Source organism: Palaemon carinicauda, chromosome 24 (genome assembly GCF_036898095.1).
Source record: "Palaemon carinicauda isolate YSFRI2023 chromosome 24, ASM3689809v2, whole genome shotgun sequence".
Lineage (NCBI taxonomy): Eukaryota > Metazoa > Arthropoda > Malacostraca > Decapoda > Palaemonidae > Palaemon > Palaemon carinicauda.
The window spans coordinates 78,908,060-78,930,803 of NC_090748.1; the positions used below are offsets into that span (position 1 = coordinate 78,908,060).

General features: G+C 34.0%; 1 protein-coding gene across 2 annotated transcripts in view; it reads right to left on the reverse strand.

The window, feature by feature from the left end:
* The window catches only part of LOC137618169 (potassium voltage-gated channel protein Shaw-like), a 106,262-nt gene that overhangs the window by 34,470 nt on the left and 49,048 nt on the right, over positions 1-22,744 (reverse strand). The gene's annotated exons all lie outside the window — the stretch shown is intronic.

A 22,744-nucleotide genomic window follows, 5' to 3' on the forward strand; every position in this document is an offset into this window, starting at 1 on the left:
GGAGTCATTTGTTTGCTTGTTCTTCTCGAAGTGTTAAGTGAATTTTCAAGTCTAGGAATACATAAAAGAAGTTCATTAAAAAATGTCATAGAACTTCAAGTAGAGTTTCTTTATCTTATGATGCTAGAATACTTCTGGTAAGATCCTCACTGAGTGTAACAGCTATGACAGTTTTCTCCCCAAGTCAGTGCTGGGAATTAGTCACAAATTCCTTTCCTCAACTAGGTATTACGTTGAAAGCTGTGTCACAGAGACTCTTAGATGCATTCCCTTGTTCCTTTGGCAAACTACTACAGTATCTTCAATATCTCTAATACAAGAGCTGAAGTAGCCAGGAAAGAATTCTTGTCTATGTTCTATTTGTTCTAATGGCTTACAAAATTCTAAGCCTCTGACAACATGTTTAAGCCAGACATAGGCTCCATGTCAAGAGATTCAGAAACAAATACTGTAACACATCATTTTGACACATTTCATGCACAACTTCATGGCTCTGTGAAAGCTGTAATGATGATGAATCTATATCTATTACATAGGATCAATTTACTTAGCAAAACTGTGCGAAGATACGTCTCTTAATGCTGGAGATGATATAATTTTAAGAAATTATACTTTATATTTTTTGCTAGTGATAATTTTATCTTTACTGGTGTTATTCATATTCTCAGTTGCAGCAAAGACATCAAAAATTGGGATTTATGAAAAGAGGATCCCACCTCTGGAGAGGATTTTCCTTTTTGGTTAATAGGAGGCCAACAGTCAGAATCAAGAGGTGGTCAGGAGTGATGGTGAGGAACTCCCGTTCTCTATGTAATCATGAGTTTGCCGACTCTTGCTACTAACGCAAGAGCTATTAGGACAGCCTTCTAAAGGAACTCTTTGTAGAACACTATAGAAATAACTAACCTGGTAAAAAAATTTAAGCACCCTACTAAAAGACCAGAACATGGAATGAGTTGGTTGGGATGATCGTTGTAAGGGTAAAGATGGTGTAATCTTGTGGGAAATGTCTAATTCTAATTAAAAGCCTGCTTGAGAGGTTCTGTCAATGCAGATGTCAGATTTATAAGATAAGATTGTTGATGGCTTAATTTTCTTTATTCAAAGAGGTGGACTACAAAGTAAGCCAAGAGATCCAAGGTTATCTGGCATGGGGAACTATCCCTATGGAAGGTCATCCATAATTTCCATATGGACTGGTATTGTCTGGCAGAGGAAGGCCTCTTACATTTTATCAAATAATTCCCATTATATTCGGAAAATTCTCCCCCATAAATACAGCAGAGAAAATCCAAGTGTGAAGGTTTTAGGTCAGAAAGACGTTAGCAGCAAAATTCCCATTGACTATTCTCTGATATAGCCATGCTGACCAAAGAGGGTGTGACTTTGGCTTTAGATGCTGTAGTGGAAACCATGAACTGTTTGGCCACTATGGCCCCACTGTCCTCAAAAATTCTGGAATGATCTTCAAAACTTTCAAAAATCATGCTCATGGGAGAAAACAAATTGAGAATCATTTGTTCCAGTCCAGTCTAAGTTATGCGTATCTCTTAAAATTGCCCAAGGATCCCCATTCTGAGCTAGGTAAAGTAGAAGCTTGTGTTTCTACTTGCTGCGAACAAGTCCATTTGGAGATAGAGTATAATCTCAATGAAATCATTGCAATGAGAGTCCTCGAGCAGGATCCTCCCTCTTCACTCTTCACTTGTGAAAGTCTTTCTTCAGCACACTGAAAAGTCTGCCCTGGAATTTTAGAAATGCTATGGCTTCTTTTCTCAGCATTTTTTCACTGACAAAGGAATAGTTTTATAGCTCTTCCCTAAAAGAATTTGTGCCAATGAGGCAGTTTAGATGTCCACAACCAATCCAGACCTTTTAAGGCTATGCTTTGTCTCCACTGAGAAAAGACCCAACGCTCTTGAAAATGATGGAGAAAACACCCAACCTGCAGGCATACATTGTTGAGGTCCTTTACTCATCTTTAAAATGATCCAGCATCCCTCGCTCTTATCAGCTGCCTTCAAGTGCTCCGTTTTTCTCTTAAAGAATACTGAACCACATGGGATTGAGTCTTGGTCTAAGAAAGTTGGGGTTGTTGCCTTCACTTCTCCCGAGGGAACTTCTTTGTCAACTCGGGCAGTTTGAGTTGAGGGTGTAAAGCTGATCTATTAGTGGACTGTCTTGGGAAATGTTGCTGGTTCTTTATAAAGATCATTGAAGGTTCATCCCCTTCTTGGTAGGATGCAACAGTTTTATCTCCATCGTTGTGAAAGTGAAGTATTAGGTGTATGGGTGTTAGCGTTATCCATGAAGGATTGAGGAAAGAGGGATTCACATTTCTCTTCACCAAATAGAAATCAGCCAATACATATCATCTTATCTCAAATTTTGCTTTGGCAAAGTTCTGCAAAGCCTCACAAGTAGGCTTGTACAACAACTTTGCCAGCACTGCACTGGTAATCCTAGATCCCTGAGAGCACTTATTTCCAGAAAAGACATGAACGACACTAAAGTGTGTCTACCGGGTACCAAACTCATCTGTCTGAAGATACTCTCAGATAGCTGGAAAACTACCATGTCCCAATTGGGATATACCCAGGTGTCATGGGTAGATATAATATTACTGAAGGAATATATCATTAAAACAGACAAATGTATTTATTCCCAAAGTATGAGCAGCGAGACAAGATTAGACTACCGTAGTATTTGGTCAAAGCTGTCATCACCTCACTGTTGTCAGCATTTTGGAAACAAATTCAGCAAAAGAGTGCCTGCAATGATAAAGGAATTGTCTTGTTTGAACCAAGATGTAATCGCTTTTATCAGTAGAGTCAGAATTTTTTCAGAAATCGAGCCTCAAGGGATATCCCTGTTTATGAAATATGTCATCACTGGTCGACACATGCTACGCTTTTGGTATGGCTTAACACGAGGTCCCGATGACATCAGAGATTTGTTTTAGAAACTTCTATGGCATGATCGAAATAAGCATTTTTGAGAAAACCATTAAGGTGCAGAATTTTCAAAAATCTCCACAAATGAAAATGACGACTATCCAACGTAATTAGCTCCACCCATACATGGGTATATAAACTTCAAGAAGAGATTGTCCAGAGAAGATAGGGCAAGAGAGGAATTATGTCTGAACCAGATAGAAACCACATCCTGATGAGATAAGGACAAGAGACAGTTTCCACCCTTCCCTTCAGACGACAAACACCTATATCCAAAATCCTGTTATGGCTGAGAAGAAGAGACTAATTAAAGAAGCAAGCCCTCTCTGCTTGTGACGGCTGAGAAGAGACTAATCAAAGAAGCAAGCCCTCTGTTCTTGTGACAAGTAACAGCAAACACTGCCTTCAGCCTGGCCTTAATTCTACACTATATTGAATTTGTGGAGAAGACTTCTAATGTCCCATCTTGATGTCACCCGTTTCTGTGACGTCTTCGAATCTGAAGTCCTCGTACCAGTTTCACCTGAACTTCAGCCGCCCTTCTGTGACGTTCTCAAGACTGAAACCCACGTACCAGCATCATCTCAGCAGCTGCAGAAAACTATTTAAAATTCCTTGAGTATTATTCTACTTGACTGTTTCCCCTTTTCTATTAGTATTTTGATTGATTTGATTTGTCAGTTAAAGTAGCTGAAGAAGCAACATTGATTTTCTTTATAAGTTTGTGAATAAACATGTGTTTTTTGTGAGTTCTTTTTATATTTATTTCCCATATATTTCTTTGATTGTTGTTGGAACATTTTAGTTCAGATATTGAAAAAAACTGTAATGATTTTAAGATCATAACACCACGCCAACCTCCCATTTCTTTGGAAAAAAAAAAAAAACAGGAAGCTGCTCAAATTCTGTGAATCCCATGAATTCTTTTTGTTAGATCCCTAAGATGCATTCTTTAGGTAAAGCAGAATCCTCTTTTAGCAAGATACTGCTCTTAGACCCCAACCCTTTGCCTTTTTGGCCAGGAAGGGAGTCTTCTGGTCTGACACTGTCATCCCAACCACAGATGAATCGACAAAGTATCTCAGAAGTATCATACTACTACTTGGCTTAAGATGTCAAACATGAAAGAAATAAAGAATAGGAGTAGGTTAACTCAACGGAAATAACTACTGTATAGAAGGCTAAACTCCTTCCCCAAACTATCATAGAAAGTCAGCTCTCAAACTTGTCAAAAGAGTAGAGAAGGAAGCCAAAACTATGAGTAAATATCTTTCCATAACTGCATAGTAGACAAAACTCAAGTTTTAATAAAGCTGATGAGTAGGAAAGGATAATAGCATGGCTATCCAAAAATTTAATAAGTTGGCATCCAAATCCCCTGACATCTATTCAAGAATAAAATATGGGGGGGGGGGGGCAGACCCTGCAGCTACAGAAAGGGAACAAAGATGTTTCCCTCAGTATGTAAGAAAAAAACTGCCTTGGGAGGGAGGAGATGATCTCTACCCAAGATATGTTATTACGTTTACCAAGTGTATATAGCATGAAAATGTGATAAAAGGACCGATAAATAAGTGAGGAATATTCAGTTATCAATCATATCCTTGCTATGGATTAATTCCCAAAATAACAAAATGTGTATTAATTATAGGTTCAAGGTATAAAATTACTCCACACACCTTGGTTAACCCAACTGAAGGTAGTGTCAATGTCTATATAATAAAATGTTTGACTACTAGGTAAATTGCAAAGACCAATTACTACAATTACTTACTGTAGCATTAGGACTGACCCTTAGTTCCATCAAATGAAAGACAAGGTGTCTATAATCCTGCCGCCAGAAGCTCTTGTACAAAATCTTAAAACAACAAAGGTAAAGAACTAACAAAATAATTCGACCAATACACTTCCATGTGGTCACAACAGCAAAGGCAAAAAATGTGTATCCAGTACCAACTGTGAGACTGTCATTTGCTTAAAATCTTACCCCAGCAATTAAGACGGGTTATGCTAAACATATGACAGAGTGATAACATTTGTAAGAAGTAAAGAGGAGATATATAATAAACCTAAAACCTTTTAAACCGACATGAAAAAATTCTGAATTGTAATGGGGTAGTAGCCAAAAAAAAAAAAAACCGCATATACGCAGGGCAAAAACTAAGAACCCTGAGTTAATATTCAAAAGAAGTAAATAAAATTACAAATTTTTCAAGTAATAATAAAGACAAACTTTTAATGATAAACCGTTTCCATGGTGTTGTCAAAAAACAATGAAGTAACAAAACAAAGTAAGCAACACCGAAGGCAAAAAAATTTGGAACACTTATTACATCAGTTCTATCGCTAAGAGTAAAGAATAACAAAATTGGAAATTAATCAATTGTATTTTACTTAAATTTTGAGGAAGATGCCTGACAGGTCTGATACTATGAGTGTGCAGAAAAGAATGTCATACTGTGTTAGCCGATAAATTCAAAAGATGGCAGTTGAGCACATTCTAGCCACAAGGTAGTCTGGACTCCAGTGCCAGCGTTGGTTATCGATGATTTGTCATTGTGTTTCCGACAAATTTCAAAATAGGAGGAGTTGTGACAGATTCAATAGGGCCGGAATCCATAGGTCAAACTTATACCAAGTTTGTGCTGTGCACATTAATACACTCTCTTGAGCAGCGAAGACCATGTTTCTTTTGTATTTTCCTGTCAGATTGGATTTCCTGTTCTAGCCTTTTACAGGAAAGTTCTTCAAGACTACACAGCACATTAATCCCCCCACAATAAATGTAAATTTAATACATCCAGGAATATTACATCTTAAAATAGTTACTAGATCATTCAGAAAACATATTCCCAAAATCTCAATTGTCATGGATTGATCCATAGAGAGAGAGAGAGAGAGAGAGAGAGAGAGAGAGAGAGAGAGAGAGAGAGAGAGAGAGAGAGAGAGATACAAGGATTTTGGATGTCTCTAAAACTTTCTAGTCTATCCCCCGAAGACTCCATTTGCTCTTTGGTAGAACGATTTAATTTAAGCATTTAGAGTTCTTATGATCTTGTCTAACTTATTCTTGAACTAGTTTACCGTGTTACTGTTTACTACATACGCTGGAAGTCTATTCCAAGTATTTGCTATTTTGTATGTAAAGAAATTGCCACATTTAGTGGTGTTGTATCTTTTCAATTCCAGTTTGTATCCATTACCTCTTGACTGATTTGAGCTGAGCGTGAATAGAGAGTTGTAAAATACATTTGTTATTCCTATTAACTGTCCCCTTAAACGTCGAGTTTCTAGATCAAATAAGTTCAAACGTTCCATCCTCTGACTATATCCAAATTGCCTTAGTGTTGTAACTAGTTTGGTGACCCTAGCTTGTACTGCTTCCAGTCTATCTATATCCTTCTGGATACTTGGAGCCCAGAATTGGACTCTATATTCTAGATAGGGTCTTACTAGTGATCTGTACAGCTATAGCATAGTGTCTTTTTTCTGTATCTGAATTGTCTCTTTATGTAATCTATTAGCTTTGGTGCTTGCTTTTCAACTTTTATGCTCTGTTGGGTGAACTTCAAATCCTTGCTGATAATAATACCGAGATCTTCCTCCTGGTCCACATTTTTTTATTTCATTACCCAGCAGTAAGTAATCTGATTCTGGGTTACTATAACCTATGTGCATGACTACATTTTTATGGACCATTCTCCTAGCTTCATTGGATCCTCTCTTAAGGATTCTACGTCTTCTGAGTTTGCAGCATTTATGCCTAGTTTAGTATCGTCGGCAAATTTGGCTATTCTACTAGTTAATCCTAGATCTATTTCGTTAATGTAGATCAGAAATAGCAATGGGCCAAGGACGGATTCTTGAGGTACTCCGCTTGCAACAGCTGCCCACTCTGAAGCTTCTCCATTGATTACAAATGTTTTCTGTTTGTTAGCCAACCTTCGATCCATTTAGGTGGCTCGTTAATGATGCCCAGTGCTCCAATTTTGACCATTATTTTTTATGAGGAACTTTGTCAAAAGCCTTTTGAAAGTCTAGACATATGATGTCTATTGCCCTACTTTTGGTATTAATGCTAAACATGTGGAAAATCCCAAAGGTTTCATTACACATGATCTCCATTGTCTAAAACCATATTGGCTGTCTATCAGAAGATCGTTTTTCTCTATATGTTCTACTGTTCAATTTACTATAATTGCTTCAAAAATTGTGCAAGGCACTGAAGTTATAGAGAGAGAGAGAGAGAGAGAGAGAGAGAGAGAGAGAGAGAGAGAGAGAGAGAGAGAGACTATTAATTCTACATACCTCATTGGTCCCTACTTCTACATAAATATCTCTGCAAGACTAAACAAAGAACTTGAACATAATTCTAGGATTAAATAAATTAAGCAAAAATATGATTTGAAGTAAATTCTAATGTTTCACATAAAATGTAAAACAATACGAAATAAGATTTCAATAAGATCTTAATAAAATCTATGATTTGAGAGCACAGCTTAATTTAACCCCTCCCCCCCAAAGAGGATTACTTATGGATTTTTACGATTACCCCTCCCATACTTAACAATCTAGTACTACAATGAAAGTCCATTGGAGGCTGCCATGTTGGAAAACTTTTCATCCCTTTGCTAAAAGTTTGTTAAACGTCTTGCTTTGTATGTATAATGCTACACGAAGAATTATTCCCACCTTTACCAAGGTTTTCCTGGTAATGTGGCCCTACTAAGCTTTCAACTAAATATTCATGGTATGTTATCTAGAGATTTTGTGTACTGTAGTCTGTAATAAGACTTAAATGTGCCGGCATAAGTTTGACATTCTTTAGATAAGCATTACCTATTGAGGCTAAAAGTGTATAGTTCAGGATAAATTTGATGTATACTGATTTTCTAGTTCAAACAGTATTCGATTATACTGTACTGAATATAGGATTCAACGGGAGCAAGAAAAGAGTGATGAGATTTAAATGTAGGCTAATGCTTCCCGTTCGTCATATGATAGTCTAGCCAACAACAGTATTTTGGTCAATGATGTTATTAACTCTTTTAGTGTACATAATTCACCTTTTAAGGCTAATCATATGACATTTGTTCTAGGATTCCTATATCTCCTCCCTCCATTTCAAATGACCCTTACTAATCATAATTCTCCTTCAGATAATTTCCTGTTCTCTCATCTTATGAGTTTGACCTTTTACTCTAAGCATAAAAAGATAGCTCACACTCCAAAGCCAAAATAAACAGGAAGTTTTCAAATTTACCATATACTTGGCAGAAACCATGGCTAGACATATACACCTAGTGAGCATAAGAGATATAACTTAAGTCTTGCCTAAAATTGGAGAAGAGACTATTACAAAAGGTTAACTCTTTATTCTTATTAAATGAATTTATCCTCCTCATACTGGCTATAGTGTAATTCATCTTGATTTAGAAACTAGGGTAAAAACGGATGTTTATGCATCCGAGGATGATTTTGAAGTTTTCTTTAGTTAAAAAATTCTTGGCTGCAGAGTAAAATGTACTAGTGAGGTCAGGCCAGCATAAGCTGATAGTGCTTGCTCAAATTTTATTTGGTGTTAAGATTTCAGAATTAAAAGCATAGAGGCCAATTTCTACCTCTCAAGTAGGTGGTAAATATTCCCATTTCCAGGAAAGTCATTGTTTAATTCTAGATATGTGTTTTAATTCAACATGTGTATTCTGAATAATTTTGCTTCAAGGAGACTCACATTTGTGTACATCACTTTGCTTGCAAATTTCGCACATCTGAGTAGTGCTATAAGCCCCTTAGAATGGCATGATGATCACGACAAAGGGAATTGGAATTAGCATGACGATTATGCAAGTACCGCCTCTGATTTTTGCAAATTTAGCACTTGAATTACACTCTAAAAGCTACAATCATGCCTCCGAATCTCATGCTGACTACACCTTTGATTCTAGCATTAATTTTGCCGGTAATTCTAAAGACAATATCAATTATGCGTCTTGAGCTTCTAGCATATATGGGTTGCAAGCTCACTGTACCTATGACTGGTGTTTTTCGAGTCTGGTACCTCTATATCCCCTGAATCTAGTGCCAGTTAAGGAAAGAATCAAAATTTAATGAGGGAAGAATGTTCTTCCTTAAATATTTTCTGGATGTAGAATGTTCTAGGAGAAGCATATAAAAACTTATATTCCTGCTAATTCAGGAGTAGATCAAGACTTCTACACATCACTTGACTTGAAAAGTAAACACCAAATTTAGTCAAGAGAGCATTGGAACCCTTTTGAAATCAAATTCCTCTCCTCTGTCATTAGATGTTGTTATCTTGGAGGAAGAGCATGACTATAAGGATGAGTATGCCTCACAAAAAAATTTTTGTTTTTAATTGGAGAAAATCTAAGAGTATTACTCATATAATATATGCAAAACTGTAGTAAAGTAGTAGTTGATTACTCTTGCATTTTTCGAGTTTGAACAATGTCTCAACCTTTATTAGTTCAAAGACTTTCAAGGCTATGAGAACAAAATTCAATATGGTGGCAGGAGAATTGGAACATACATTCTTCATTTCCAAACCAACTTCTTTCCTTTTAACACTGGCTATGAAATAAAAAAAGAGCCAAGTCTTACCAAGAGTGATATTTCTTCTTTGAGTACTCCCCTCAACAGATCACATCTTTCTCCCTATCCTACCATTTCAAAAGGAGGGCTTTGACTACAGATAAGATTTCTTGGTCAACTCAAGTAAAGATTATGTTCTCAGCGGGTTGGAGAAGAATTATAGATTTTCTTTGCAGATTCCTCATTAAGGGTTATCTACAATATTCTGTTAAGGGGGCCAGTTGGGTAATTCCACTTTTTAAGGACAGGACTTTGACATTCATCACACTTAATAAGGTGACTTTGGACATCTCCAAACTGCATAGGAGTTTTGCCTCTGACCTTTGGTTTTGTGATGCCAGGGCGATTTATCATGAAAATGAGTGTTTTTCAAATTATATCTCCTCCATTGATACTTAATATTAAGATCTGGGATTACTACCCTATATAGACCTGTTGTAGACCTCCAATAAAATAGTTTTTTTTTCTATAGACTTTTTTTGCTAGATATGAATTTTTTCATTATGGTAAAATAAACCATATAAATCTAGGAAAAAACTAAGAAAAAAATATGAAAAAATAGGGAAAAGGGCTCTATTTGATCTTTTTGTAATGTTTTTCTAAGTTATATACCAAATTTCAAAGCTACAGCTTTAAAACTAAGGGAGAAGATAGAATTTGAAGGTCAAAAAGTATAGTTTTGAGATACGGTCGTTCAAAGTTTTTCTTTGTATTTTTACGAAGACAATATTGATAAATCTTGATTATTATGAATTTTATGTTCCTTTTTGGATATCAATAAATCAAAAAATGTTATTTATAATAATCTAATCATAAATTAAGATCCCTTTGCTCAATATCTTGCTTCTTTAGGCGAGACGGTCGCTCCTTCACTAACTTGGCTAATACTGTATCGCCGATATTGCTCACTTCTGAACTCTTATTAGAGCAAAATTTCTTCTTCCTTATATTAGCAAGATGTTGAAATTGTCTTTTCATCTTTGGCATATCTTTAAAACTAAGGGAGAAGATAGAATTTGAAGGTCAATAAGTATAGTTTTGAGATACGGGCATTCAAAGTTTTTCTTTGTATTTTTACAAAGACAATATTAATAAATCATGATTATTATGAATTTTATGTTCATTTTTGGATATTAATATACCAAAACAATGTTATTCATCATAATTTAATCATAAATGAAGATCCCTTTCCTCAATATCTTGCTTCTTTAGTCATCTGGTCAGGCAAGACGGTCGCTCCTTCATCCACAACACTCTCTCTCTCTCTCTCCTTCAATAACACCGCTAATATCGCCGATATTACCCACTTCTGAACTCTTATCAGAGCAAATTTTCTTCTTCCTTATGTCAGCAAGATGTTGAAATTGTCTTTTCATCTTTGGCATGAGGAAATTGTTGCCAAAACCAAGAAAAACTGATGTAAAAGCAAGTGAATGTCAGAGGTCAAACTCAAACATGTACTCTCTCTAAGGTTTGTGCTAGAACTGAAGGGTATAATCATAAAACTTCCTGTCTTGTGACTCGTGGAATCTATACAGATGCCATTGCTCATAATTGTTTTATATCAAAATGTACTAATTATCAAAATTTACGATAACAGAAGAAATACAGCATCTTCTTGTACGGATCAATGTTTTTGGTTTACTGAGTGACTTTTACTAATTACGCTGTAACTATGAAAGTAAGAGGAATTTTGACAAAATATTTCGTATTCGCATTCTCCATTGCCATACGAAGCTCAGTGAATTTTTTTAGGATTTTGTGTTTTTTTTTTTGCCCTAAACCCGCATATATTGGCATACCAGCCGGGCCCCTTAAAGGTTTCCGGACAGGTTCCTTGAATGGAAATGTAAATAACTGAAATTATCTTTTCTTGTGCTTAGAACACACATTAGATGATGGGGCACATATTAGATAATGGAAGTCAGAGAAACATGTCAATGAGAGAAGTACAGATACTATAACAGTAATATCTACAACTATATGGTCCTTTTGCTTGATCCAACTAGATTAGCACAAACCTTTGAGCAGGTCTCAAGGAAAAGGTAATTTAACCTCTTTGCTCATGTCTAGAAGGCTTCTGCCAGTAAACCTAGACCAGTGAATCCAGAAATGACAAACCCCATCCCATCAGGTACCAGGATTGCTAGTAGCCAAGATATGTTAGGACCCTTTAAATGTCAATTTTGTATATCTAGAGGATGAGGAACAAGGAAAGGGAGTACTGTATCATGTAGATTAGATCTGATGATGGAGGTACCTCTACTGCCGCACCAATCCTAATTATTTGTGGGTGATGTTGATATAAACTATTTAATTGCTTTTTGAGGCCAGAATCAACATTATATAGGGGGCTTGAAAATCCTTTTGTTCTGACGATATGGTGGAGTGTCTCTATGCGGTTAGCTGAAGCCAGTGGAGGTTTGGATGGAAAATAGGATATTTTAGCAGTCTGAGAAGATAGTTCTGCCCTTTTGCGAGTTAATGCCACCATATTGTCCAACCGATGCAAACAATTTTCCTATTGCTAGATGCTCTACCTGGAGAAGAGATTTGTATACTGCTAATAGCCTAACTGATAAGTAAGAGAGACTCCTCAAGGCTCCATAGACCAGCAAAATTAATTTTGTTGCACCCCAACTTAATGTGGAGGTGTCCCTGAACAGTAAGATATTTGGTATATGAATTTGAATATAGATGATAGGAGAGATAATTTTTATTGTTCCATCAGTCTAATAGTTACTCTATTTTTGGGCAATGGGGAATTGCCACATCATTTGGTCTATTTGTTTATTCTGAACAGTTGAAATGGATCTGTAAAGACCTCATTCATTCATATCCCAAGGATAAAAACTTCTCCAGGAAAACAATAGTACCCTATAGCCTCATCCACATGCTAGCTGAAAATCTTCTGAACATTTTGATTTTTTAATTGACACAGCAAATTCTGAAAAGACCGCATACTTTCCTCCAACGGAACACCTGAAAATGAACCCACACTATAATTATTCACAAATAAAAAGCCTAAATGTTTCAAAAGGTTCAGAAAGTCTTTGAAACCAAAGAATTATTTTTTCCAAAGTCTATGATTAGAAGATGCAGCCATTTGAATACTGGAGCCATCATCATCTTACAAACTTACTGTGCAGTATTCATGTTGAAACAGTCAAGTGAATTTATGCACTTTGCCCTTGCATACAAAATGAAGATACTTCCTTGATGCCAGAGGAGTAGGCATGTGGAAATAAGAATATGTTAGATATATTGAAAACATTAAATCTTCCCTCTTTATTACTGCTAGAACAAATGGCAAAGACTCAGGAACGAAGTCACTGAAAGGAAAGTTGTTTAAACTCAAAAGACCTAGAACTGGTCACCAGCATCACAAGCCCTTCAAAACTAAAAAAAAAATCGATTGTAAAACTCGAAGACTCAATGATTACTTCCTCTTACTATTTTCTTCTCCGTAAGTTTGCAAACTTACAAGAACAACTCCCGAGACCTTATTAGATTGTTTATATAAATCTATAGGGGTTACTTTAATTGAAAATCCTGGTAATCAGGAGCTTCTACTAAAGCCACAAAATGTTCTTTAGTTCAAAGTTTTCTAGTACATAAGTGAGAAAAAGACCTGGCAGAAGCATAAACTCTGGAAGGCTAAGACATACAAGCAGAAGAATAGTAAGTAGAAGAAAATCAAGATGATGGAGCAGCAGCTGGATGATGCAAACAGATGTAGCATTAAAATCTGTTCAGCTAGACAATTTGTTAGACAACATTAATTGCCATGTCAAAATATGGTATGAAAACAAAGACATCAAAATATCAAAGATTACTTCTGAGCATGTGAGACCACCATACTGAGTGAAAAGGCGAAAGATTATCTTCTCCAAAGAAAGTCAGAAAATATACAAGCAATAGAATAAAAATAAACTTACAATTAAAATTGGTAAAAAATCCAGAACCAAATCAAGATCTAGATGAACTGCCAAAGATTCCTTGATCTTTGCACGAGTTACCCCTAGAATAGAATCAGCAAATGGCAAAACTTCCAAAACTTTTCTGACTGTCTCTATGGGTTAAAACACGCATTTTGCCACTCTGTAAAACCTGAATTAAAGGAATTCCTCTTACTCGATTCACCTACAAATTATGGCAATTGAATTTTTGGGGGGCAATTTAAAAATTGGTAAATGATCACTTTGATATACAGTACATTCAATCTAGGAGGATCTAAACTAAGAACTAACAATAACTGAGATTGTGGTGATATATATCTATCATTATCTTTATTTATGCATCTAATTTATGTGAAAAACTTCTATAAACTCCAGTAAGGAGTAAAGAGAATTAAGAATGTGCTAAGATACAAAAGAATAAACTGCTTTTTAAAACCTGTTTCATTCTATTCAGAAACATTTTAGAAATTTCCTCTAGTAACAGAAATGGAGGGTTATTATTAACCTTAAAATTAGATCAAGTAGAATGAATATTAATAATTTCTTTAATAAGACCTTCCATCCCATCAGAACTACGAATAGCCTCTAAAGAAAAAGAATTCTGTAAAGAGTTTTTTTAAAACGGCCTTGATATGAGATCAGTCAAAATCTGAGTATAGTATTAACTGTAATATTTGGATCACCCAAACTACATTTATTGATATGATGCATCCCCTTTCCTTCATGAGAATCCTCACCTAATACTGTGTGATAAAGATGACTTTTGTATCTCAGGGCAAATTTAAGCTACTAACAATCAAGGTCCTAGAGGGAGGACCAAAGCCTGCGATGCTATCATCCACGTTCAATGTAAAATTAGAATCGGAACCAATATGAATAGCAAGTGAAGACGATCGAATAAAACTACTGCATATAATACAAATCTAACACAGATTCCATACACACAACGCAATCCAACCCACACGGGAATAAAGGTTTACTTTTACAATATGGGCTTGAACTTTCATGTCTGCATTAATGTTTCCCTTAGCACTATAAAACTACTCCTACTGGAACTAAATATTACTCCGTCCTCGCCTTCCCTTTACCATTTAAAAGTTGCTCATGAATGGCAGGTGCAAGGGACAGTATAATGCCCCAAAAACTAACCTTGTACACACATGATCAGCAACCCAAGGGCCATCTACATCAAGCAAGGACCAGGGAGGGCCAGGCAATTGTTGATGATGATTTGACAGACAGCCCTATAGGCTCCCCCAAAAAGACCCCATCCCTAGCTTACAAGGATGGTGTGGTTACAGACACTATTAGAAACTATCGAACTTGAGCAAGTCTGAAACTCCCGTCAAACAGCTTGCCAGGCAGAAATGGCTCCAAAAGACTACCACAACCATATCACTTGTACTACTGTAGACCTAACCACACCAAAAGATATTCTTTCCTTTGGACATCATCTAGATTGGAACATTGTGAACAACAATATTCTAAATCACAATCTGACCCTCTGAAACCCACAACACACAACTAAACATTATATGAAGATGCTTCTTGGCCAACCAACAGTGGTCTTACGGGTAATACTGAGGTAGTTGATCCTGGAGGAAGGGAGATGGTGATAGGAGAAACTTCCTTACCTTTATTCTGTTTTAAGGTTATGAAACTAATGCTACTAAATTAAAAGCTTATGACTTGAAGGTAAGAATCACAACACATATAATTGTAAATAAACTAAAGACCTCAGAATCAATAAATAATTATACAGTAAAAAACACTAATTGCTATGCCAATATAAAACAAAATTTCAGTATAATACTGTTACTTCACTGATGATTTTGTGAAGACTTCTGAAACCTCATTAACCTTGCCAATTATCATGTAAATGGTCAAAACTTTATTCATTGTAATCATTCATTTAATTCTATATATAGTATTGAATTTTCCAATCAGGTTCGAGTTTATGATATCAACATCAGGTTACTGTTGTATACTATACTAAAAATTCTTAATCAAATAGAAGTAGCACAAGAATGGTTAAATTCTGGATGATTAATGTAAATTCAAACCCTTTTAGGATGTTGTTAAAGAACAGAATTTAAACGGAGTTCATTGTATCAACAATTCAAAGCTCTTCATTTTACATTCAACAAGGCACTTGCTCGGAGCGCAATATTGTTCCTATGATGATTCCAACACAGTCAGTACCACAATGTAAGACGGGGACCAAATTTACAAACGCCTGCCCATTCGCTCATCCACATTCATAATCAGACCATGAAAGCAAAGTTGTTCCCACTTTTACATAGCCAAGCAATCCACCACAACACTTCCAGTTACTTTTTGACATCCCTGAATCTGATCTAGGCATTAAAGTTATACACAACTAGTATTAAATACAGATTTTTCTAATTGAAAACAACAATCACTGTAGAAACATTACATATCTTTAAGAAATGACATTATGTTTTTAGAAAAAACAAAAAGATCAAATATAGTAATGTTTCTAAGGTAAAAATTATTAAATTCTTTTCATGAAAAATGTAACATTCATATTTCATCAAAAGAAATATTAATCAATTTTGTCTGTGAGAGAAATCATACAATGCAATTTATAGACTACAAAACATGCTCTTATAATTACTGCATAATAAATCAATAACTCCTCATGGGTCACTTAAATTCAAACAATATTCCTCTGTAAGAGAAACATTAAATTTTCTGCAAGTCTTGGACCCTTCTTACCTTACCTACACTAGGGTTTGATATAAAAGGGGTCTTGCATATGCTGGGGTAAAAATAGTGCTGATATACATATATCTATACACATATAGAATATGCAAATATATATATATATATATATATATATATATATATATATATATATATATGTATACATATATATATACATATATATATATGTGTTTATATACATATATATATACATATATATATGTGTTTATATATATATATATATATATATACACATATATATTTGCTGTACTATATATATAAATAAATAAATATATATATATATATATATATATATATATATATATACACACATATATATATATATACACACACACACACATATATATATATATATATACACACACACACATATATTTGCTGTACTATATATATAAATAAATATATATATATATATATATATATATATATATATATATATATATATATATATATATATATATATATATATATAAATTCACACACATACATATTTATATATGTGTAGATAACCGAGTGCATCTTATATAAAACTAATTTCTAAATAAAGCTTAGAATCAAGACTAACATGAAGTTACATCATTATGAATAATTCATCATTATAATAATCAAAGCATCTAAAATATTTTTTCAACTTGGATTTAAAAGCTTAAACATGACTAATAACATATAACCATTATATCTCAAGATTTTGGTAAGCAATTGCAATTATTATTATTATCAAGTTCACGATACTTGACAGTAAATACAGTTAACTGAATATTAGATAAGGTATCATTAGATGTAGAATTTATTAAATAGTTGGTCTAAAAATCTGAAAATTGTGAAATAAAGGACATCTATTAAGGCATAGGCATTTTTGACATTGTGGTAAAAAAATCTTTAAATAACACTAAAATCCTTACTTAGTATACTGTGTAATAACTGCAGTATTCATCAAAAATAAAAACAATTATCATTTTATATTTTATGTGAATCTCCTGAATATATTTTGTCTTCTAACTCAATGCCTTTAAATCAAATGTTAATAGTTGATTGATTTTTTTCCCTAATTAAAAATAGATATAGAATTATCTGGAATAGTAATGGACAACTTGAAAGCATTGAGGGATGTTGTTCAAAATAAAATTACTTGAAAGACGTTACCAAGAGATTTAACTAATATATTCATTGTGCTTCAAGGATCAAGATTTTTTTTAAATATTCAAGCACAGGGAACAGTACATTTTGCATTGCACAACTGAATACTGTAATATGCATGACATTTGAACCACTTTATATTTTTTTTTTTCATGGCATTGAAAGAAAATCATGGCGAAATCAAGATGTATGCAATATTAGTAATCATCAAAATGACCTAACAAATACAAAAATTTTGCCACTCTCGGTTTGTGATTAGAAAATTTCACACTCACTTCCTGCAAATGCATAGATATTTCATGTTGCTATTTGTACTAAAAAAAATTGGAAAATACTAATCACAGTACAAGAGTTTTGGGAATTTCATGAACAGTAATCGACAGAACAATTCATCAGGAGACACATCTAATGAAACCTCACCTATATGCATGAGAGTGACAAATGAGAAGAAAAGGATAAGGAGTTGAAACTCACGAGGCATGGCAATATGATGTTTGTTTTTCTTTAGCAAAACATTATGTAAACCAAACAAAATATGAAAAATTCATAAAGTAAATTGAAATGAATATTCTAATGTATTTTCTTTGAACACTTGCAACTTAACTGGTTGAGGCTTTTTAGAGTTTTACGCTGGTGTAAAAGTGACTCTCTCTCTCTCTCTCTCTCTCTCTCTCTCTCTCTCTCTCTCTCTCTCTCTCTCTCTCTCTCTATGGATAATATATGCACTTGCATTTATTCCCTAAAATGCAAACAAACTTCTCTTTCCCTCGATTTTGACTTTTTAAACAGGTTTCATTTAAGTCCAATGCTGTAATTGTCTCCAGCCCTTCACTCATGTAAACCCATGACAATAATTATAACCAATAATTGTTCAAAAAGGTTAATTGTTGTTGTGAACGATAATTCAACCAAAGCAAACTTCACTAATTTAATATGCCTAATTCATTAGGGCTCTTGTACTTATACTTGCTCATGAAGCAAACTTCCCTCACATCAACTATCAATGAAATGCTATAACTGTATCATAATTATTATTCCCATAAACTCACTAAAATAACATGCGAAAATTCTAAAACTGGTTGTCAGAAAAACTCATCTAAAAAGTATTTAAAAGATTAGAGCTAAACATTTACACAATTGAAGCTCAACAAGTTAAAAATATATAAAATAGTACCGTAATTAAAATTGTTTTAAAGAAAATTGCTAAATAACTTACTGCAGTTATTTATTTCATCTTAATCCATTTACTTAAAACTTAATCAAAGTATACATAGTATTTTGAGATCACTCTCTAGTTCGCCAGTACTCTTGTACTCAGTCAAACCTACATCTAAAGAAAGTATGCCATACAAGTCAAAAGATTAACAGAACTCGCCAAATTAATACTTTGGCAGCTTCAAAAAACCTAATTGCTCTTATCAATTCCTATAATATAATTTAAAGTTACCATTGAACTGCAAAGGTAAAGATGAATGTAAATTTTTCCACAAAGCTTCTCCAAAAATTAATTTCCTAAAGGAATAATTTTACATTTTCCTATACATAAAAAATAATCAAATAATCTGTTATGTTGTCTAAAATATGTGTTAGTTTTTAGCAGTAATTATCAAACATTATAAAAACCTCATAGCATTAACAAATTCTCTCATGCCAACAAATGTCATACCAGAAGAAACTACCGTGTAAAAAAAAAATTTTGCCCTCCATACCTATTTTACACCAGCCTTTAATCCTATAATTATGAATTTTTCAGCTCAAAACGAAGAAAAACATCAGAAATCACTCAATATAACTTAATGGGAAGAAGCCATATTGGAAAACTGAATCATAAATAGTTTTGGCAAATGAGTTCTAAAATAAATGATAAATCCTGAAAAAAACCAGTTCATAACGAGTTCACCTGCAACACATTTTTTGTTGAAGTATTATATAAAAGATAATCAGAAGTTTTACATATATGAAATAACAAAAGGTTAATCACAAGGTAATTTGTTCTGAAGACCTTGTAAATTTTATCATAATTAATAAACTGATATCTCATTAGGTTGAAAATGCAATATGTTTACGTGATATGTTGGCAAACTGCCATCTGCTTCAAGATGACAAATTGGTCGATAATTATCCTCTCACAAAGTTGAAAACACACAATATTGATGTGAAAGGACAGAAAATTTTCATTAGATCATGAAGACGATAACAAAATTAGATTTAACAATAATTGTTAACACGAGAGTCTTTATACACACACACACACACTCAAATCTTGGCTTCTCATACTTAAATTTGAGGAGAAGCCTGAATCATGACTAATTAACATTACAATGAAAAATACACAAAATTTCAGTATTCAATCACATCTATTTAACTTCTGTTGCAAAATTGCTAACTTCATTGCTACAGAAATGTTCTAGGTGGAAATCAAATGCTAATCTTATTTAGAATTTTCACACAGTTCTAGAAATATCTCTATGAAATACTAATAACACTGATTCTCGCAGTACAATTAACAATTGTAACTCTTTCAAATATTACAGAACTTTAAAATACATAAAAAAATTACTAATAATCAAACTTCTGATTACCCTCTAACAATTAGAAGGATAAGGTGATACCGAAGATGAACTGAAAGTCTTCAGAAGGGAATAAGGCATAGCTGAAAAGTAGGACGAGTCCAAGACCACAAAGGAAAAATTAACAAAATTTCCGTATAGAAGTGGGAATATTGAACATATGTAACTTGTTCTAATAGTCCTCTCTCTATCTCTCTTTCTATATAAAGTATATAGATAAATAATTATAAAAAGAGAAAGAGAAATAGCTTAAGGGAGCATTTCAAAGTTTCACTTCTGAAAATCCATAGCACTAGATCAGCCAGGATGACTAACAGTGATATCCACTGGCAAGAAATCAAAACCACATTGCTACTATGCATATTAAACTCAGACTTATCACAAAAGGTTTGATGCACTAAGACTTTAAGGAATCACCACAAAGGATCTGCTATAACAATTGGAGTAGCTATATGTAAAAGGTTTACTATAATGATGACTAGCCAGTACAGCTACATAAAAGGGTTGATGCACACCAAGACCCAATGTTGTAGGGCCAATTGAAAATAAAACCTTGAAGGAACTAGACTGTACATAGAATATCCAGTAGGACTGGTTCCAAATCACAATTTTTTTCTTACGGACCAAATAAAATCTTTCCTAATAGAGAAAAACATTTAAACTTGTTACATTATACATAATTTTCATATCTCAATGATGTTATTACTGTGGCGGTAATTATTAATATATGACAAACCATGAAAAAGATGAAAAAAAAAAGAAATAACAAAAATAAAATTTTATATATTTACCCCCTTTTTTATATAAGTTCAAGTTCAGTAAGAATAATTTCTATTTTTTTCTGAAGCAACATAAGGATAGTCCTTTACTTATAGCCTAGATCCAACAAAGCCAATTAAAACCATCCATAGCAGACAGGCAATGAGATTCACAAACTTTTAGATTTTCTCACCAAATAATTTGCAAAATGTAAGAATTAACTCTTTAAAAACTGCCAAAATAAATATAGACTACTTTGACCATAAAATTCAAGAAAGGTAAACGCCATACTGTAAATTTGTTTAATGCAAGTTCAGCAACTGAAACGAAAAACTTTTCTACCATAATTGTTAATTAACCTATTGGAGAAAAGTCAGTATCTGAATGTGAAGTATTTTCAACAAGGTTAATTACAATTATCTTTCAGTTAAAAGTCACTGCCTAGATGTCTGTTTCACTCAAATGATTGATAAACATCTTAGTATTCCCAGTAAATCATCATAATTTCTGCCATATTAAAATGCACATCATCCCAGAAATTTATAATGAAACCAGTAATGTATTCAGCTGCGATCCTTATTGAAACAGAAAAACGTAATTGTTGCATACTTTGGAAATCAGTCAACACTAATAGATAATTTTAAATCTTATCAGTTGAACTAAATTAACTCAACATTCACTGTTAAAAGTTCTACATAATTATGTCCTGAATTCACAAGGTGGAGCATCAGAGATTAAAGAAAAACAAAACGAATCAACTTCAATATCAGTTAGAAATTCAATCCCTTAGCCAGCAAAACCGAATTACAAGAAGCCTTTATTAAAATGATGACTTAAGATCACTTATAGTTTGAAAAGCAACAATGACACTTATCTGCAGCAGAAAGGATAAACTGAACAAAATAAATGGTGCATTATTTTTAAATTGACTGGGTAACCAATTCTGAAACCAACCTATATAGGGCACATTTTCCAGGGTCTCTATTAGGTCAACTACACATCAGGTATGATCTACGTACAGTTACACCTTAGATTAAAGGTTACAGGCCATAAGTGAGTAGAAAATGCTAATGATTTCTTATTTTCAATGTAACATTTCACATTAGAGTTCCTATAAATAAGAGAACACATTATGTGCACTATATCAAGTGTCAGTTGTAACTGCATTCTAATTTTATTTGTGTTTTTAGAACAAAACATGATATACTTCTTAAAAATTTCTTTGAAATACATTCTACCTTTAAATCATTAACACTATTTAAAAGTAAGGGAATCACTGCCACTGCCCCTTCCCAGGACACTGTGGAAGTGAGACAAAAATAGAGCATTTTAACAGATCACACAGATCACTACAAAACAGCAATAACAGACACTCATAACATTCAGACCTTCTTTGAACCCACCAGGCGTCACCTATTAAAGGATACCTGTTGCTTTACAGTGCTGTACACCCAACATGATTACTGCGTAGCATATTTCGGCATTTGGTTGCTTTCAAGGACAGTTAGAGAAGGATATTGAGTATACTGAGAATTGCATTACCCCGTGTCTGATCGGGTGGCAAGTGGTGGGATCAAGGAAGGGGGACGGAGAATTTCAGGTTTCCATATTACATGCTAGAACAGTTTAGGATGCTAACTTTGAAGAATGACATTCAGACAAGCCAGGAAGGTTAAGTAAGGGAGCTAGAGGAGTTTCTAACATACAAAGATGGGAAAAGGTTCATACAAAGCATGTGGTCATTATCACAGGTGGGTAGGGTGATAGCAGCAGATCAACTACAAAGCAAACTGGAGATAGGATGCATACTAATGGGCAGAACAGCAAACAAATTACCAAGGATAACTTACTAAAAATGCACTTGAAACTGAAGAAGGTTAAAAAAAATAGGTCTCATCAAGAGAGGGGTAGGTCTGCAGTAAATAAATCAAAAGTACTCACGAAGTGTAGTGATGTTTATCATTCTAGATACTTTCACATTTTCTAGAATCTGATTGTTTTG